Below are 21374 nucleotides of genomic sequence, written 5' to 3'. Positions count from 1 at the left end.
CCCACCCAATATGTGCATGTCCTTAGGACTAAAGCACCCTTCTGAAAGGGGATAGGCCACTAGATTTATTAAATTTTACCTCTCCGCCTCCCCCTTCCTTCATTATTAAGTGAATATCCATGTAACCACTTATCAGATGAAGGCACAGAACTCCCCAGACTTTAAAAGCACCCTTTACCATCTACTGTTCCTACATCATGTGGTTTTTCTTCCCCACTCAAAGGAAACATCTCAACTTTCATGATAATTATTTCTTATCTTTTATTTCTAATTTTCCACTTTTGAATGAATCCTTAAAAGGTTCTCTCTGTGCTTGCCTTTGAACTATATATAAATGGTACATACCAAATGTATTCATATGTTACTTATTTCTTTTGTTCAATATTTTGTTTGTGATCTTCATTTGTGTTATGTGATGTAACAGGTTTATTTGGGCTGTTTTTATTTATTTACCCATGGTACTATTGACTGGTACTTAATAGTACCTTCCTTTTACTTTGCTACTTTTAAAAATGCAGTTATTAACAATCTTGAATATATATTTCAGTGCAAATAAGTGAGTAACTCAAGGGCAAGATTTCTCAATCTCAGCAGTATTGACATTTGGTCCCTGTTTATTCTTTTCTGTTGTTGGGGATGGGGGCTGCCCTGTGTGCTGCAGAAATTTTATCAGTATCCCTTGCCTTCACATAATAGATGCTAGTAGCACAGGTCTTTTCCACTTTGTGACTATCAAAAATATCTATATACACTGCTAAATGTTCCCTGAGAGGCAAAATTGTTTTCAGAACAAGTGCTGCAGAGTACTGTAGTTATCATTAGTTTTGCTAATCAGATATTTCAGAATCATCATCATCTAAACACATGGGTCCCTTGTACTTGCTGACCAAATGGGGTTGAGTGAGTGCTTGACTAATTATGACCATGAATTGTAAAAATAATAATTGTGCCTCCCCTGGCTTTAACCATTTAATTGCCAGTTCAAGACCCACCTCCCCCACAACTTCTTCTCTTCTTGTAGCTCAGTGTCCAGCAACATTCAAATGGTAGCTCATTGTTCTGCTTAGGTTGCTACTGATGCTGGGGTTCTTGTTCATGGAGTCAAAGAATGAACTTAGCAAACACTCAAAGTAGGAGAGAAAGGGGGAGGCTTTTATTTAGAGATAAAGTGAGAGGACAGAGTTCCTTGCTCATGCCAGGAGGGGAGAAGACTGCCCGTAGTTGTGCATTGTCTAGGGGATTTCTAGGCAGTTGAGTATTTTTAGGAATATGACAAAGGTCTAGGGGTATAGACTTGTTAAGTGGTCTTAGAATGTTCATCCCTGATGAAACATTAAGTCTCTTTTCTCATCAGTCTTCCATATAATTATACAAAATTAACATAAGAAATTTACTGCAGATTCCTTCTCAGAATAGCAGCTTCTTGGTCTGAGAGCATATCAATCAAGACTGCCTGCCTACCTTCAAGGTAGTCTGAGTCATTGTCTGTTTGCTAAAGAATTTAAGAACTGTACTTAACTTCCTAGGTTTTAAAAGACAATCTAAGATAAAATCTTTCTTGTGTTTACTACATTGTTTATGGCTGGGCTTGCTTGCCATTATTAATTGCTCTGGTTGCAAATCACCTGATCAGGTCTAAAGGAGCAAAAATAACATATAGGCTTGGGCCTTTTAGCATGCTGAAGTGAATCCTACAATGGCGTGATTAACACAATAAAAAACATGAGCTATGCTGAGATACTTTCTTTTATCTGGGGAATATTAACTGATCTCACTGAACAATGACTCTAAAGCTTAATATTTAACAGGGGGTTTCTTTGCTTATTGCTGCATTGCTCTGACTGTAATTATCTTGCCTTACTTTTTCAGGATGCCCTCACACTACTCTGTCTAAACCCATGGTCGCTGTCTCACTACTAGAAGCAGAGAACCCCTACCAACACACTCAGTAGACATATGTGATGGATGATAAAGAAAACTTTGCTTTAAACAACTGAGATTTTGAGGCCTGTTTGTTAGAGAAACTGTTATAGAAAATGTTCTAGAAACTGGTTTAGGGTATATCATAATAAAAATCCTAAAAATATGACTGGCTGCAAGCAGAGAGAAAACTGTTATTGGGAGTTGGAAACATGGCAATCCATGGAATGGGCATGCAAAATACTAGGTAATAATTTTGCCTATGATTTGAAAAGCAGATAATATGCCTAATACATATTATGGTTTTAGGAACAGAGATTGGAAAAGAGAATGGTGAAAGTATGTATGTATTGGTTTCTGTTAAGTTACATTTGAGATAGTCTATGAAAAAGTCTGCCATTTGTAAGAAGAATTAAAGGAAACAGAAACAGTTCAGAAATTTAGGGACTTGGAGAGTTGGGCATGAAACTTATTAGTCCTGAACAGTAAAAGATACGATCAAGAAATACTATAAGCAACAAAGGCCAATTGGAGCTCAGCATAATGGCAAATGGCAAGTTTACAGTCAGTCTAGACACCAGTGGTTAAAATACCTGAAAGAGTTGAGAATCTCAAGGAGTCGTAACAGTAGAACAATTTTTTTCAAAGTAAGGATATTGTTCTCTTACGAAACTGATAGGGTCACAATATCCATATTAACTCCAGAGAATAGAAATGTCTACACCTATATGCATGGCTAATGAGGCATAGAACTCTGTAAAGATCAAATAGTTAAAAAGGTACATTTTTGATACTAAGTTTTGAAGAGTTTGTCTGTCAAAGACACAATATCCTGGACTAAAAATGTCTCTGATTGTATGAGATTTACGAAAGTCTTTAGGGGACTAAATGTTTTATAAACAGGAAAGAAACTAAGAAAACCTTCCCAACTCCTTGTCCCACCTTCCCAAGAGGGCTTATTCTCCAATGCCTGTGTCAGAAGTGGCCAAGGAGGAGGATGAAAACAAAAGTGTTAGGAAATTCTTCATGGTTTCTCATGTTTCTGTCTGTCTTGTCACACAGTCATTAAGTGGTTTTGTTCTGAATTATTTTGGTAAAGATATTTGCCTAGTGAACAGCTTTGGAAGATAGAAATAATGTCTCTTCAGGCAAACATCTGTAATGTTCACTGTCCAGTATAATAAAAATGTCTTCCCCTGAATCAGGCATTATTGCTGCTCATTAAAAATACATGAGTTCCCCAAGTTCATGGTTTTTCTCTATAATGCAGCTTCCTGTGTATTCCAGGATCATCCAGCCCTCTCTGCACCACCCTGCAGGAATTGACGCTCAGGGGACAGGTGCAAGAAAATGTTGATATTCTGGCTAGAGCTATTGCTGTGAGTAATAAAATCCTTTGTCTCTGTCCCTGTAGACTTGTAGGCTCATGTTTTCTGCCAACATCTATGAAACTGTGGCAGACTAACTGGTTAAATTGCAAGTATGGTAGACTCTCAGACCTCTCATGGTTTTGGGTAGGCAAGACCACAGAGGATAAGAGGATGATGCCAAAGCAATACATACGCACACACACTATATATGAATTTCTTAAATGGAGTGTAATTCAGACCTGAAAAAGTTATTCCTAAACACTAGTCTCAAGGTAGGAAGTCCCTGAATGTCTGCTGAAGATTTTTAAATTGCTAGAGACTAATGAATTTTGTATGTTCTCTATTTTTCTCTCCTAAATAGCAGTGTTTGTTGTGATTAGACTTTTCCTAAACCACAATTGTATATTAGGTGTATGGAGAGTACAGAACATGTTCAATAGGATCCATGTCTATAATTCAAAGTGCAGTCTGCCAGACTTCTCCCAGAGGTAATGGTGCTCAAGTCAAAGATAAGACTGCTGATCAGGAGTAAGCACACTGTGTTAGTGGGAGAGACAATGTGTCAGATCATTGGTGACTAGAATGGAGACTCTAATAAGCTTTTCACATGTTCATATTTATGTCAGTTAGTTTTTAGCTCCTGCTCTATTACATTTTTCTATTTATATTCCTTCATAGTTCATTCTACCTTAATTACTACAGCTCTATTATAACTTTTGCAACTAGAAAATTCCCCCATTTTTTTTTCTCCTTCAAATATATCTTGATAATAGTGGCCCTTTCCACATCTACACAAATGCTGGAACTCAGATTGTCAACTGAAATACAAACACACACACACACACACACATACACATACACACTTCAATTGTTAGAATTTTGAATGGGATTGATTTGTTTCCAGAGGTCAATGTGGAGAGAACTACTGTCTTTATACAATCGAGTCTTCGAACCCAGAAACATTATATACTCTTTCACTTACTTTAATGTCTTCTTTAGTGATTCTCAATAGTTTCATATTTTTAATAAAATTTTGGTATATCTTTGTTTGGACTTACTCTTGGGCATGTTGATTTTGATGTTATTGTAAATAAAGTATTTCAATTTCAGTTTGTTCCTTTTATATAGAAATGTTAGGTAGAAAAATATACATGAGTGGGGTAGAGGGAGAATTAAGCTGGTAAAGCCCACTAAAAGGGACTCAAAGAGTTAGCCAGATAAAATGAGAGAACCAGAAAGGACTCACAGAATTAGTAAGTTAATTAGTTGAAGTTTCAAAGGCCAGGAATTACTTGAAATGTCCAGATATTCCCTAAGTAGAGAAAAGTCAATCAAGGATTTCTCTGCCCTACCCCATGAGATAGAACAGAGAAATAAGACAAGGATCATGCCCTTGTCTGATCTACTTAGCCTGCAAAAAGGCCCCAGTTTATTCTTTAACTTAATGTATATGCAGTTCTTCCTCTTCTTCCAGACACTCAATCAAGTAACTTTATACCCAGGGCAGGAGACAGACCTCCAAAGTGTAAAGAAACCTATGTGGACCAAGATACAGACTAACACAATCACCTAAATAACCTTATTCTTAAGATAAAACTTTAAAAGAATTATGAACCACCTGTACACATCATGCCTTATGCTGACTTCTACCCAAAAATGCCCTATAAAACCCAGATCCTACACCCTTAAGTGTGCCTCCTGTCTGAGGTTGCCCACACTCCCCTTTCTTTGAGTGTGTCACTCTTTCTGTTCTCCTTCAGATAAATAGGGAGGTGCTACTGAGAGCGCTGAGCTGGGCTTCCAAGTTCCTGTTGCCTGGGTGACCTGGATAGGACAGGAGTTGTACAGTCATGCTTTTTCCTAGCCTGCCTGAAAATCTCCTTTCTTTGCCTTGGTAAATTCTCAGAACAATCTCACTCCATCCAGTGTTCTGCAGCTCACCAAAATCCTGAGGTGGTAGGGACTTAGTTCCCATGCCATGCAGATTCAAGCAGACACTGGACACCAGGTGACCGTGGCTTTAGGAACTGACAAATGATTTGCCCTATACTGAGCAGGAATTCAATGAGCTTCTCTTTCCTGCCTTTGTCTACCTTAACTCTAGCCTGCTCCTCCCTTAGAGTGTATTCAAATAAAACTTTCATTCTGCTTTGCTACTGTATCATTGCCTTTTTAATTTTTTTGTTAAGGTATCATTGATATACACTCTTATGAAGGTTTCACAAGAAAAAATTTAATTATTACATTCACCCTTATTATTGAGTTCCCCCCCATACCCCACTGCAGTTACTGTCCATCAGTGTAGTAAGATACCACAGAGTGCCGATTTGTCTTCTCTGAGCTACGCTGACTTCCCTATGACCCCCCACACACCATGTACACCAGTCATGACGCTACACAATGCCCTTCTCCCTCCCTCCCCACCCACACTCCCCAAACCCTCCCCTTTGGTAACCACTAGTCCCTTTTTTGGATCTGTGAGTCTGCTGCTATTTTGTTCCTTCAGTTTAGCTTCCTTGTTATACTCCACAAATGAGGGAAATCATTTGGTATTTGTCTTTTTCTCCCTGATTTATTTCACTGAGCATAATAACCTCTAGCTCCATCCATGTTGAGTGTTGAGGCATGTGAGTACTTTATTCTCCCATACTGCAGGATGCCTTTTTGTTCTGCTTATGGTGTCCTTTGCTGTACAGAAGCTTTTTAGCAGGATGTAGTCCCATTTGTTCATTTCTTGTTTTGTTTCCCTACCCCTAGGTGATGCATTCTGGAAAAAGTTACACATGTTTATATTCAAGAGATTTTTGCCTATGTTTTCTTCTAAGAGTTTTATGGTTTCATGACTTACGTTCAAGTCTTTGATCCATTTTGAGTTTACTTTTGTGTGTGGGGATAGACAATCCAATTTCATTCTCTTGCATGTAGCTGTCCAGTTTTGCCAACACTAGTTGTTGAAGAGGCTGTCATTTCCCCCATTGTATGTCCATGGCACCTTTATCATATATTAATTGACCATATATGCTTGGGTTTATATCTGGGCCGTCTGGTCTGTTCCGTTGGTCTATAGGTGTGTTCTTGTGCTATTACCAAATTGTATTGATTACTGTGGCTTTGTAGTAGAGCTTAAAGTTGGGGAGGGTAATCCCCCCGACTTTATTGTTCCTTCTCAGGATTCTCAGGATTGCTTTGGCTATCCTGAGAATTAATATTGTCAAAACGGCCATCCTGCCTAAAGCCTGGGATGCATTTCCATTTAATGTTATTGTCTTTAATTTCTCTCATGAGTGTCTTGTAGTTTTCAAAGTATAGGTCTTCCACTTCTTTGGTTAGGTTTATTCCTAGGTATTTTATTCTTTTTGATGCAATTGTGAATGTAATTGTTTTTCTGATTTCCCTTTTTGCTAGTTCATCATTAGTGTATAGGAATGCAACAGATTTCTGTTTATATCCTGCAACTTAGCTGAATTCAGATATTAGATCTAGTACTTTTGGAGTGAATTCTTTAGGGTTTTTTATGTACAATGTCATGTCATCTGCAACAGGAACAGTTTAACTTCTTCATTGCCAATCTGGTTGCCTTTTATTTCTTTGTGTTGTCAGATTGCCATGACTATGATCTCCAGAATTATGTTGAATAAAAGTGGGGAGAGTGTGCATCCTTGTCTTGTTCCTGATCTTAAATGAAAAGCTTTCAGCTTCTCGCTATCAAGTATTATGTTGGTTGTGGTTTTGTCATATGTAGCCTTTATTATGTTGAGGTACTTGCCCTGTATACACACTTTGTTGAGAGTTTTTATCATGAATGGATGTTGAATTTTGTCACATGCTTTTCGGCATCTATCTTGATGATCATGTGGTTTTTGTCCTTTATGTTGATGTGGTAGATGATGTTGATGTGGTGGTTGATGCTGATATATTTTTGAATGTTGTACCATCCTTGCATCCCTGGGATAAATCTTACTTGATCATGATGGGTGATCTTTTGATGTATTTTTGAATTCAGTTTGCTAATATTTTGTTGAGTATTTTTGCATCTATGCTCATCAGGGATATTAGTCCATAATTTTCTTTTTTTGTGGTGTTTTTACTGGTTTTGGTATTAGAGTGATGCTGGCCTCATAGAATGAATTTGGAAGTATTCCCTCCTCTTCAACTTTATGGAAAACTTTAAGGAGGATGGGTATTAGGTCTTCACTAAATGTTTGATAAAATTCAGCAGTGAGACCATCTGGTCCAGGAGTTTTGTTCTTCAGTAGTCTTTTGATTACCAATTCAATTTAGTTGCTGGTAATTTATCTATTCAGATTTTCTATTTCTTCCTGGGTCAGTCTTGGAAGGTTCTATTTTTCTAGAAAGTTCTCCATTTCCTCTAGGTTTTGCAATTTGTTAGCACATAATTTTTCATAGTATTCTCTCATAATTCTTTGTATTTCTGTGGTATCCAGAGTGGTTTTTCCTTTCTCATTTCTGATTCTGTTTATGTGTATAAACTCTCTTCTTTTCTTTATAAGTCTGACTAGGGGTTATCTATTTTGTTTATTTTCTCAAAAACCAGCTCCTGCTTTCATTGATTCTATTGTTTTATTCTTCTTGATTTTATTTATTTCTTCTCTAATCTTTATTATGTACTTCCTTCTACTGACTTTGGGCCTCATTTGTTCTTCTTTTTCTAGTTTTGTTAATTGTGAGTTTAGACTGTTCAAAAAGGTTTGTTCTTCTTTCCTGAGGTAGGCCTCTATTGCAATATACTTCACTCTTAGCACAGCCTTTGCTGCATCCCACAGATTTTGTGGTGTTGAATTATTGTTGTCATTTGTCTCCGTATATTGCTTGATTTCTGTTTTTATTTGGTCATTGATCCATTGATTATTTAGGAGCATGTTATTAAGCCTCCATGTGTTTGGGGTTTTTTTCATTTTCATTGTGTAATTTATTTCTAGTTTCATATCTTTGTGATCTAAGAAGCTGGTTTGTACAATTTCTATCTTTTTTTTAATTTACTGAGGCTCTTTTTATGGCCCAGTATGTGATCTATTCTTGAAAATGTTGCATGTGCACTTGAAGAAGAATGTGTATCCTGTTGCTTTTAGATGGACTGTTCTGTACATGTCCATTAGGTTTATCTGTTCTAATATGTTGTTCAGTGCCTCTGTCTCCTTACTTATTTTCTGTCTGGTTAATCTGTCCTTTGTACTGAGTGGTGTGTTGAAGTCTCCTAAAATGAATGCATTGCATTCTATTTCCCCCTTTAATTCTGTTAGTATTTGTTTCACATATGAAGGTGATCCTGTCTTGGGTGCATAGATATTTATAATAGTTATATCTTCTTGTTGTATTGACCCCTTTATCATTATGTAATGTCCTTCTTTGTCTCTTGTTACTTTCTTTGTTTTGAAGTCTATTTTGTCTGATGCAAGTATGGCAACACCTGCTTTTTTCTCCCTATTAGTTGCATGAAATATCTTTTTCCGTCCCTTTACTTTCAGTCTGTGTATGTCATTGGGTTTGAAGTGAGTTTCTTGTAGGCAGTATATAGATGGTTCATGTTTTTTTATCCATTCAGTGACTCTATGTCTTTTGATTGGTGTTTTCAGCCCATTTACATTTAGGGGATCATCAATAGGTATGTACTTATTGCCATTGTGAGCTTTAGATTTGTGGTTACCAAAGGTTCATGGGTAATTCCCTTACTATCTAACAGTCTAATTTAACTCACTTAGTATGTTATTACAAACACAACCTAAAGGTTCTTTTTTCTTTCCTCCTTTTTCTTCCTCCTCCATTCTTTATATATTAGGTACCATATTCTATACTCTTTGTCTATCCCATGATTTACTTTGGGGGTAGTTGATTTGATTTTGCTTCTGCTTAGTAATTAATTGTTCTTCTTACTTTACTGTCATTTTATTTCCCCTAGTGATAGCAATTTCGCCTTAGGAACACTTCCGTCTATAGCAGTACTTCCAAAATACACTGTAGAGATGGTTTGTGGGAGGTAAATTTTGCTTGTCTGAAAATTGTTTAATCCCTCCTTCAAATTTAAATGATAATCTTGCTGGATAGAGTATTCTTGGTTTGAGGCCTTTCTGTGTCATTGCATTAAATATATCATGCCACTCCCTTCTGGCCTGTAAGGTTTTTGTTGAGAAGTCTTATTATAGCCTGATGGGTTTTCCTTTGTATGTGATCTTTTTCTCTCTCTAGCTGTCTTTATCCTTGAACTTTGCCATTTCAATTATTGTATGTTTTGATGTTGTCTTCCTTGGGTCCTTGTGTTGGACATCCTTGCACCTCCATGGCCTGAGAAACTGTCTCCTCTCCCAGATTGGGGAATTTTTTCAGCAATTACCTCCTTAAAGACACTTTCTATCCCTTTTTCTCTCTCTTCTTCTTCTGGTTCCCCTATAATGTGAGTATTGTTCTGTTCATATTGGTCACACAGTTCTCTCAATATTCTTTATTCTTAGAGATCATTTTTCTCTCTGTGCCTCAGCTTCTTTGTATTCCTCTTCTCTACTATCTCTTCTGCTACATTTAATCTGTTTTTTCATCCCTCCAATGTATGTTTCATTTCAGATATGGAATTTCTTAATGATTGAATCTCCATTCTAAATTCATTCCTGAGTTCTTGAATATTTTTCTGTTCCTCCATGACCATGTTTATGATTTTTATTTTGAACTCTCTTTCAGGAATATTGGTGAGTTCAGTTTCATTTGGCCCTTTTTCTGGGGTTTGTGAGATTTTGGTCTGAACCAAGTTCCTTTGACATTTCATATTTGTATGTGGAGCCCTCTAGTGCCCAGAAGCTCTACTCTCTGGAGCTGCTCAACCTCTGGAGTGATGTCAGGGGTTACAGGGGAGCAGCACTGGTGCCTGGGGGAGAAAAGAGCTGTTTCTTGCTTCCCAGCTGCAGTGCCTCTCTCCACTGTTAGCACAAATGGACTGAGCAGACAGCTGTAAGCCTCTGTGCTTTACACTTGTAGCTACTGTGGGCAGGTCCTCCCTCTGGCTGGCCTGACATCAGGACAGGGACTGCCAGTTTGCAAGCTGCTGCTAACAGGCCAGGAGGAATGCGCAGCAGGCTGTGTAGCCAGCAAGGGAAATGTAGCACCTGAAGCTCCTGAAAGTTCCCTACCTGCTGGGCAGAGCATGTCCAGACAACTTTTTCCACCTATCCCTTCTCCTGAGCAGCAAGCTCCATGCAATCCCTGCCCCTTCAGCAGCCCTCTCTCTGTTAGGAATCTTCTCAGTCTGCCCTCCTTTCCTTTGTCCCAGAGTAGCCAGATGTGGATCCCTGTCTTCCACAAATAGCTGGAATCTCAGTCTCTTCAAGTATTCTGTTTGTCTTAACTTCCAAACCCCACTAATCTCCAGAGCACCATGCAATGTAGGTTTGTGCTCCCAAAGCAGATCTCCAGGGCTGTGTATTCAGCATTCCTAGGCTTCCACCTCCTCTCTGCTCCATTTCTCTTCCTCCCTCTTGAGAGCTGGAGTGGGGAAAGGACTTGGGTCCCGCTGGATCAAGACTTTGGTATGTTACCCTGTTTCATGATGTCTGCTCTTTTCTCCAGGTGTATGCAGTCTAGTACAGCCTTCTTTCCTGTTGCACTTTTAAGAGTAGCTGTATTAACTGTATTTTCATATTATATGTGGTTTTGGGAGGAGTTCTCTGTCTCACCTCTCACACCACCATCTTTAATCCTCTTTGTGTCATTGCCTTTTAATTCTTTGTTGCAGCAGGAACAAGACTGAGGAGAGTAAACTCAACCCTTAACAAAAACGAAGTAGTTTTCATTAATATGTTGACTTAATACTCTTCAAAAACTTTCTTCCTAAATATAATGTTTAATTATAGAATCCTTCAGATATTCTTCCATATATATCATATTATATGTGAATAATGACATTTCAAATGTTTACAGTATATTACAGTACTTTAGATTGTTCCTTTTCTCAAAGGGAATACTTTTAATATTTCACCTGTAAGACAGTTGTTGGAAATTTTTATGCTGCTAAATTATTACAACCTAATCACAGTAAGAATAGATGCCTTTGAGTTTGTATGAAGAAAATATAATTTAATTAATTTGGTTAAATTAATTAAAATATTAAAGAAATATTTCTTGGCTGTAGCCTTATCTTAAAAATCACCACTAGCACAGAGCTCTGATAAAACTTTCTGTGATGGTGGCAGTATTCTACACTGGGCTGTCTACACTGTGGCTATGGAGCCCTTGAAATATAGCTCTTGGCTAGTGCAACTGAGAAACCCATTTTCAATTTTCTTTAAGTTTGATTAATTTAATTGAGTAAACTACATGTGGCTATGGGTTTTTGTCTATTGGACATCACAGCTTTAGAGAAATTATCTTTGCCAAAGAGAGGCCCTATCTAGCACAAAACCTACAGCTGGTGCCATGATTTAAGAGAATAAAGAGTAAAAGGGAAAAATCAGGACACAATTTAAAGTCTCTTCAGTCTTCTCACATAAATCCCAACATTTTTGATCATTGCAAAAGGAGGAGAGAAAAGTCTATTATTATCCTTAATAGAAAGAGACATTGTTCATTTCCATGGTGTTCCAAGGACCCCCAAATGCTTTTCTTCTTAAGTGAGATTTATGTGGCCTGCCTCCACTTGATATAAAATAATCCCCCCTTTCACACATTCATCAGGAGAAACCTTCAGATTTTCAGGTGACAACTAAGGAATCTGGAATAAGCTAATGTGTTCAAGAGCATTAAAAGTTATTTTAGTATAAAAAGATGCCACTCCATATTTACTTACATTGCTTGGAAAACACAGAAATATTATCTTTTAAAAAAAGGGATTTCAGATGGTTTTCAGCTAAGGAGAATTTGTTTATGAAAGACTAATCACTTAAAATGCTATATGCCCCATCAAGAGCTTAGAGCCATTAGCTAACCTGACCTTGAAGATCAGAAAAGTCACAGTAAGTGCTGTCTTAGTTTGTGCTGGGGACACAAACATTCAGTCCTTAGCACACATAAACCATACATTGAGAAACACCCTGAAGGCTGAAGGTAAAGAAAAAGAAAGGGAGGCTGAATCACGCATTTGCCAATATTCAAAACTCAGTGCACTGTGGTGCTGCCACACACTGAGTTCTGTTTACAAAAGAGGATGTAATGCAACAAGAAGATTAAGTCTCATGTGGGTATTGATGACTGAATATTTGCTCATCTCTGACTCAAGTATGGTTGCTAGAGTATCTTTTGATTTTTTTATATTTGCTCCCCATTAACTTCTCATTTTGGTTTTCTACTTTTAAAAAATCAAACTAATGGGTCATATCTTATTCTTGTTTTTTATTAAAATTTGATTTACTATTTTGCTTTTTTCTGCCGCTTGCTATGGTAGACACTATCAACTTAAGTATGAAAATAATGTTCTAAAGAAATTTTGTGTGTTCTTGTCATTTAGCATTTTTGGCAGGAACATATCAAACCACCCAATCCAGTCAAATTTTCTTTGAAAGGTTGTGTCAGGTAAGGAATATAATAATTTGATTTGACTATTCAATCTCCTTTCAGTTTTCCTTATACCATATCCATCTGGTTGTGAGATACCGAAATTTTATTTTGAGGTGAGAAGAGGTTTATGGTGACACCAAGTGTAGCCTGACTTCAGAAAAAATATATAGAAGCTATTTCTATTTCAGTAGTTATTCATTTTTAGAAGTCAATTGAAAAGTAAAAAATGAAAAGTCTTGATACTGTACAAGTTTTAACCCATTTTTACCATAGTGTTTCTATTTCCATACTCCAAGTAGTAGTGTTTTACTTCCTGAAAGGCTGAAGGAGACTAATAATACACCATAAAATGCCCTGGAAAGATTTGCCTACATTTTGAATTCCAAATATCTTTCATGACATCAGTGGGGATCCTGTAAAGCCATGCTTTTATTCCCTTTATAAATTACGTAAAAATCATACTGAGTAGAGAGTGGTTTTGGAGGGTGGGGAGAAGAAAGAAGTGGGTTGACATTTTGAAAGTTTGGAAGTAAAATGAGTATGTGCTGACCCCAAAGTTACAGCTGGCCTCATTCAGACTGAGCATATTTCCTTCAACCACATCTGACTGCATTGCCTATGCAAGAACCAGACAATCCCAGACAACCTAATGGAGAAGTGACAATCATTATGGTTTGTTGACAGGTATGAAATGGCACAAGCAAAGCTGCCTGTGACACAGCATATTGAATCTTTTTGTATTTCCTTATTATATATTATCTTATTCCAAAAATACTTTCAATGATTAAAAAATTCCAATTATGATGACCAAAAACCAACCAGATGAACATACTTTCTTTTTTTTGCCACAGATCTCCAAACATTTTTCCAATATATTTATTGAAAAAAATCTATGATTAAGTGGACAGCACAGTTCAAACCCATATTGTTCAAGGACAACTATAATTCTGAATCCATTGTATAAGGCTAGTGTTAACCTTATATCAAAATAAGGCAAAACCATTATAAGAAAAGAACAGACTAATATCTCTTCTGAATACAGATGAAAAGATCTTCAATAAGATAACAAACTGAATCCAGCAATACATACATGATGACCAAGTGGAATTTATTTAAGGAATACAAGGTTGATTTAACATATAAAAACCATTTAAGATAATATGCCAAAACAAAAGATTAAAGGATGAAAACTATATGATTATCTCAGAAAAAGTACCTTCATGACAAAAACACACAATAACCCAGGAACAGAAAGGAATCTCCTCAACCTGAAAGATAGCTTCAATGAAAAAACTGATAGCTAATGTCATACTTTACTTTCAAGTCATAGTCTTATTTTCCTCACTGATTCTTTTACTTAAATCTCTCCATTTGTATAGTGTGAGAGAGATAGGAGAGAGCATACAGAAGAAAATGATAATTACTTCTCTAGTACACTGTAACTAGAAATATTTGCCTAAATCTTGAGAAAAATTAGAAAAACTCTAGCTCAGAATGTTACCAAGCCTGAAAGGAAAGTCTAAGCATATAACCTACTTACTATACAAATCAAAATTACTTACATAATTACTGTTGGGTATTTTTTGGCTTAGAATTCCAGTTTATAAAGCATCTTCAACAGAGGGCAATAAATTTTTTGGAGAAATGACAGAACACAGGAAAGCAACTTTAGATTTCCAGAGGTGATGAACACATGTTCTAGAATGAGGGTTAAATCTTGGAAACAATAGCAGGAATTTCAGTATGGTATTAGAAAAATAAGGCTTAGAGAGGTCAAGATTCTTCTTAGCTCTATTGTGCTCCACTTTGCTTTGAGAAAGAATGATGCTTAGTTTCTCAATGCTTTTGAGTAAGAAAAGTATAAAAAGACATGTCTTACATGAGTTAATGAGACTAGATGAGAAATCACCTTGAATGTGACTGAAGGAAAAACTAAGTCAGTGTAGCCTGTTTTATGATATATGCCATGAAACTGCCAACTGACATCTTGGCTGCCAGCAGGTAACCCTGCTGTATAGGTTGCATTTGTAATAGCTAGTGTTCAGATGGCTACAAATAACAGAACAACACATAAAAGAAGTTTCACTTGACAACTAAGGTATAATAACAGCTTGCGTTTATTGAGCACTTTGTATTAATAATCATTTACCTAAGTGTTTTCCCTATTTTATTTTACTCATCCTCACAATAACTCTTTAAAGTAGATACTTTTATTATTCCATTTAAACAGATGAGAAAATTGAGGCCAAGAAGTTTATATTATAAATCCATGGAAGAGAAAGTCTCCATATAATCACAAGTCCACAAGTAGATAGTCAAGTGTTAGTTGATTCAGGAATTAAGTGATTTTAAGGCAGTTGATCAGCTTTTCTGCAATTTTCTTGGATTTTTAAGTGGTAACAGTGCTATGCACAGTATTAGAAGTGATGGAGTTTTTCAGTAAGTAGCAATGCATTGCAGAACTACTTAATGAAAATCTCAGGAAAATGAATATCCTTGCCACTAGAAATTAGTCTTGAACTCCCAAATAGGTAATACATAACAAGATTGATTCTAATTTTTAAGAAATATGCTATGACTCAATAACAAAAAGTCCATGAAGTTGGTTGAGGGTGTTCATGTGATGGGGCTCCTCAACAGAGGTCTACATATTTGAATCAAGGAGAAATATTTTTCCTAGAATTGAGCTAGCAAATACCCTTTTTCATCTCATTTGATAAATTGGGTTACATGAAATCTCACTGGCAAAGGAGAATGGGATTACCATAATTGATTTAGTCAATTATAGTGCATGCTAGGTTCAGAAGATTGTCACAAATTGTGTTTGGGTATCTCTATTTCAGACTTTCATAGCTATTGTTCAAGTATGACGTATGTTTCTTTAATTGGGAGACATGGATCCAGGATCAATTCTTAGGAGTTTTACTGCTATGTCAATTGTTAAAGTAACCTTACAGTCCTTTCTAACAGGACTCAAGAATTGTACTTCTCTGATGTCTTTTCCAAAACCAACTCTCCAAGTTTTAGGTTTTACAAAGCTTGTTTTGGAGGATGCTGAGAAAAAGATGTTCATACTTGTTGATGGTAAGAGTGAGGTATTTGACCATTCTTGAAACATGGCAGGGTGTAAGCTCAAGGATGATATTCCTAGTTGCATGGGAAGGGGTGGGAGGTAGGGGGAGTCTGCTACCAACTCAGAAACAGAAAATCAATGAGCTCCAAAGGAACTGCCCTTGAGTATTTCTGCCCTTGAATTCAAGGTCAGTAACTTGGGCCAGAAAAGATCAAGTATTTCTGAAAGTTTGGCTAACTTGGAGAATTTTGTTTGTACTTTTTACCTTGCCTACATATTGCTAAGGGGTGTCAAGGCAAATGCCTTTGGCCATCTGCCGGCCACAGGGAACTGATACACAGACTTTCTCAGTCTCTACATCACTCTTTCTTTGAGTGAGCCTCATTCTTTACAATAGGTACTTCCTTTGTCAGCATTAGGTCATTTAGATAATTCCTTAACCAAGTGTCAATTTTGAATTTTATTTTGAATACTCTTTAGTCAATCATGAAGCATTCTGCATTTTATATTTTGTACAATACTCATATTGCTACATTCCCTTTTATCACCATTACCTTACATGTTGTTTTTCCTTTCCCTTTGCTTTCAAATTTTATTGTCATTGAGTTTCATATTTTATTTTGTATTATACTGTAGCTGGGTCTTTTTGGTAAAAAATCTTTGTTTCGTATTTTAAATATTTTGACTACTGATAGATTTGAGCATTTGTCTCATTTTCTTTGCTTTCCTATTGCTTGCCTCTTACTTTCTAGTTCTTTAGTTACATTGCTTTGCATTTTATTCTTTTTGTATGGAACTTTTGCTCCAATATAAGCTTTTATGGTTACCATTAAATTCTGAATATATCCATTAAAACTTTACCAACATCTTTTGTAACATCTATAACCTTTATCATCTTTCATCCCAAACTAAATAAAAAATGCCTTTGTTCTGCCTTTAAAAATTGAATGCTAGTTTGTCTGAGCATAGGTTTCTAAGTTCATAACTTTTCTCCTATAGAATTTCTTGATATTACCTCACTTACTTTTAATATCTATTGTGTACAATGAAAAGCCTATTACTGAAGGCAAATTCTGGTGTGCTAAGACCCCCCACCGCTTAAGATCCAATTACCATGGACCAGATGGTCACCCACCCCTTAAGATCACCAGTGCAGAACACACCCTACCCCTACTCCTTAAAAATGCACTTCCTCACCCACGAGCTACTGCTCCCTCTCTTTGGGGGCAGCCATTTTCTCTTTTAGATAATAAAATCTCTTGTGTGGGCCTGTGTCTCCTGAGTCATTGTGAGATAAGGAGGGTTGCAGCGAGCTACCCTTTGATTGGTGCCATGACTTCAGATGAGGTTCTCCCATTGACTTTACTCTTCCTCCAGGAATCTGAGCTGCTTTGGGAACCCTGACTGCCTGATCCTCCTCTACGGGATCACCATCCACTTCCCTGGTCACTCATCTTCTCGCCCAACACCGGCCTTCAATTTGGTAAGTCTCCTCTTCATGGTCAACCTAAATGTTCCTTTGGAACCTGGGAAGTGACCATTGAGTGTCCAGCACCCCTAAGGGCTCCTCCAGGAGAGAGGCACCCCCAACCACAACTTTCAGAGTCATGGTTGATCCCCATAGTTGACCCTTCTCTGCCTCCCCATGGTGAAAATCCTCATGCGCTGAGGCCCGGTCTCCCTTTATCTACTTGTAAACTCCTGATAACAGGTACCGAGCCTCCTTAGTGTTTTCATCTCGACCACTTGGTTAGAGGTGGTGACGACCCCCTAACTGTGTCTGGTCTTCTCCACGACCTTCTCAATCACTCTGGGATGCCTCAGCAACTTGTGAGCGTTCTCATTCTCACCATGGGATCCACCCCTCCATTCCTGCAGATTCACTGCTAGGGTGCTTACTCAATAATCTAAAGCCCCTCCACCTCACTCCAGACCTCAAACCTTTTAAGCTTATTCACTACTGTAATGCGATCTGGCCACAATATTCCTTGGACAATCAGTCTAAATGGTCTCCCAATGGTTCTTTAGATCTTAAAATTCTCTGTGACTTATACAACTTCTGTGAGCACATGGGCAAATGGAAAGAGATCCCATATATCCAGGCTTTCTCCTACCTCTGAACCAAGCCCACTCTCTGTCTCCCTTGCAATCCTAAACATCTCCTCACTCTAAAAACTTCACCCACCACCCACCAATTCCCACCACATCCTCTGACTTTGACCCAGCTGATGAACCTCCTCCCTACCAATCTCAAACCCCTACAGCACCCTCTCAACCACCAGATCCTCTCCTGCCCCAACCTCCTTCTCTGCAAGATCAAAATCCCAACCCTCCCAGCTACGCTAGTGCCATTGCAGGAGCCACAGCACCTCCTCCTCCTCCACAACCAGTTCCCCTTCCCTCACCCAGTCCTGTCCCAAGCCCTCCAGTCACTCACTCTTGAACCCAATCCTATCCCAACTATGGGAAGTACCCAGTACGGAGGGCGTCATCCAGGTCCATGTCCCTATTTCTCTCTCTGATCTATCTAAACCAAAACACTTTTGCCCGAGGTAGGCAAGTCTGAGAACAGGCTAGAACTCATGCCGATGAGGTTCACCAAACTACTCCAGCTCATCCAATTGGTGCTGAGGTGATTCCTGACCAAGACCCTAGTTGGGACTTTAATACGGCATGTGGAGTCACCATAGAGATCAATTCATCACCTGCCTCATGGTGGGTCTCAGGAAGTCAGCCAATAAAGCCCTTAACTATGAAAAACTCCAAGAGGTTATTCAGGATAAAAATGAGAATCCCTCTACGTTCTTAGACTGCCTCGCCAAAGCTCTTTTACAGTATACAAACCTAGACCCTGAGACCTCAGATAGGAGACAACTATTAATGACCTACTTCTTCACCCAGTGTTTCCCTGACATTAAGGCTAAATTTAAATGTCTAGAGAAGGAACCCTTAACTCCTCATGCAGAAGTCCTGACAGTGGCCTTCAAAATATATAATGGAAGAGATGAAAAGGCCTGTAAACAAAAATATCAAATGCTGACTAATGCCTTTCAACCTACCCTAACCACTGGTGCTCGGGTATCCTCACTGCCTAAGAAGCAGCCAGGAGGACCTCCTGGTCCATGCTTCAAATGTGGTCAAACAAGTCATTGGGCTAGAGCCTGTCCAAATCCCCAGAAGCCCCCTAGTCTATGCCCTAAGTGTCATCAGGAGGGACCCTGATGGGGGCTGTTGACTGTCCTCACACACCAAGAGGTGCCCGGCCATCCAGCTCTAACACTCCACACATAGACCTTCTGGGTCTGGCAACTTATGATTGAGGGGGCCTGGGAGTCCTCCACCTCCACATGACCACTTACCATCACTGTACAGGAGCCCAGGGTAACCATTGTGGTAGGGGGTAGGCTCATCTCCTTCTTTTTGGACACCGGGGTCATCTACTCAGTCCTGAAGGAGTTTTGGGGACCTACCTGCCTCTCACAGTCCTCTTTAGTTGGGGTAGAGGGCACAACTTATCAACCTTTACAAACTCCCATGCTTCCCTGCATCTTTAGAGGCATTGCCCTCTCTCATTCCTTTTCAGTGTTTCCCCATTGTCCGGTTCCCCTTATGGGAAGAGACCTTTTATCCAAGCTATGGGCTCTTATCTCCTTTACCTCTGGCCCATGCCTCAACCCCGACTCACCTTTGATCCCTTTCCTACTTGCTCTCCCAACCATTCCAGACCCACCTCCCTCCCCTTTTCCTCTGCCACCCCATCTGGTCAACCCTGTAGTCCGGGATACCCTCACCTCCTTTATCGTCACCTGCTCCTCAGTAATTATCAGACTTAAAGACCCTGCCTCTTTTCCCTCTCAACCTCAGTACCCACTGCCCCTCAAGAGTTTACTGGGCCTGCAGCCAATTATTCAGGAACTTTTATACAAATGGCTACTATGACCAGCCAATTCCCCTTACAACACCCTGATACTGGCTATCAAAAACCTAATGGCTCTTATGGGCTAGTTCAAGATTTAAGAATTATCAGTGCAGCTTTTATTCCAATCCATCCAGTAGTCCCTAACCCCTATACTTTATTATCCACTATCCCCACCTCTTCTACTTACTTCTCCGTCCTTGACCTCAAAAATGCATTCTTCACAATTCTCCTCCATCCCAATGGGACCACTTACACCTTCAACTCCACAGACTACAAATCCTCCAATAATCTACTCTACAACCGAAACAGGACGTCCTTACAGCTGCATAAGGTGGCATATGTGCCCTACTCCAAGAACAATGCTGCTTCTACATCAACAAATCCAGTCTTGTCTGGGATGGCGCAAAACACCTCTGTGAAGAAGCCTCCAAACTCCTAGAAGACGCCCCTAACAATCCGTTCCCTTACCCCTTCTATTGGCTCCTGCCCCTCCTAGCCTCTATTACCTTTCTCCTCCTTCCTTCCCCTACCCCTCCCCCTTCTCCTCCTCCTCCTCCTCCTCCTCCTCCTTCTTCTTCTTCCTTCCCTGCTTCATTAACCTATTCCAAAAATGCATTCAAAATCAAATTTGAAAATTTCTAACCATACCGTCAACCAGTTACTCCTCCAGGGCTATCAAGGCCTTCTCACAAAGAATAACGAAACCAGCTACATGACATCATGAATCATTTCATGATGCCTGCCCTTCCCCAACTCTACAGCAATGGCCTTGCTAACCCCAGAATCTGTGCCCCCTTCTAGCAGGAAGTAGCTAGAGAATGAGATTCTATGCCCAGTTCCCCAGAGGCCCAATTAAGAAAAGAAAAAGATGGGAATGAAGGAAATTCTGGCCTCTAAGACCCCCACCCCTTAAGATCCAATCACCACTGACCAGATGGCCATACACCCATTAAGATCAACAATGCAGAACACACCCTACCCCTACTCCTTAAAAATGTACTTCCTCACCCACAAGCTGCTGCTCCCTCTCTTTGGGGGCAGCCATTTTCTCTTTCAGATAATAAAATTTCTTGCATGGGCCCATGTCTCCTGTGTCGTTCTGGGTAAGGAGGGTCGCTGCAAGATACCCTTTCAATTACCAGTATGATTCTTGCTACTTTGTAGGTTACCTCTGTTTTCTATCTAGATCCTTTTATTATTTTCTCTCTAATCTTGAAGCTCAAAATTTCACCAAATGTGTGAACAAGTATTTCTGCACCCATCCTACTTGATACTTTGTAGGTACTTTAAATCTCAAGATTCAAATATTTCTGCAGCTTTGGAAATTTTTCCTTAATTATTTATTTCCTTCCCTTCAGTCACTTTTTTCTTTTCCCCCCTGCATTCCCAGACACAGATGTTGAAACTTGAGGCTTTTCCTCTTCCAAAAGCTCATGGGCATCTTCTTTCTCTTTCCACTATGAAAAGTATCTCTCTTGAAACTCTTAAGATCTTTACTCATCATCCACAAGCTTTTTCTCTTAAAAAGAAATCTTAATCTATCATTGGTTGATTCCTGGGCTTCATATTTTCAATCTATTAGAGTGTGACCTTCAGG

This window comes from Manis pentadactyla, chromosome 8 (assembly GCF_030020395.1).
Source record: "Manis pentadactyla isolate mManPen7 chromosome 8, mManPen7.hap1, whole genome shotgun sequence".
Classification (NCBI taxonomy): domain Eukaryota; kingdom Metazoa; phylum Chordata; class Mammalia; order Pholidota; family Manidae; genus Manis; species Manis pentadactyla.
This window is presented reverse-complemented; position numbering follows the sequence as displayed.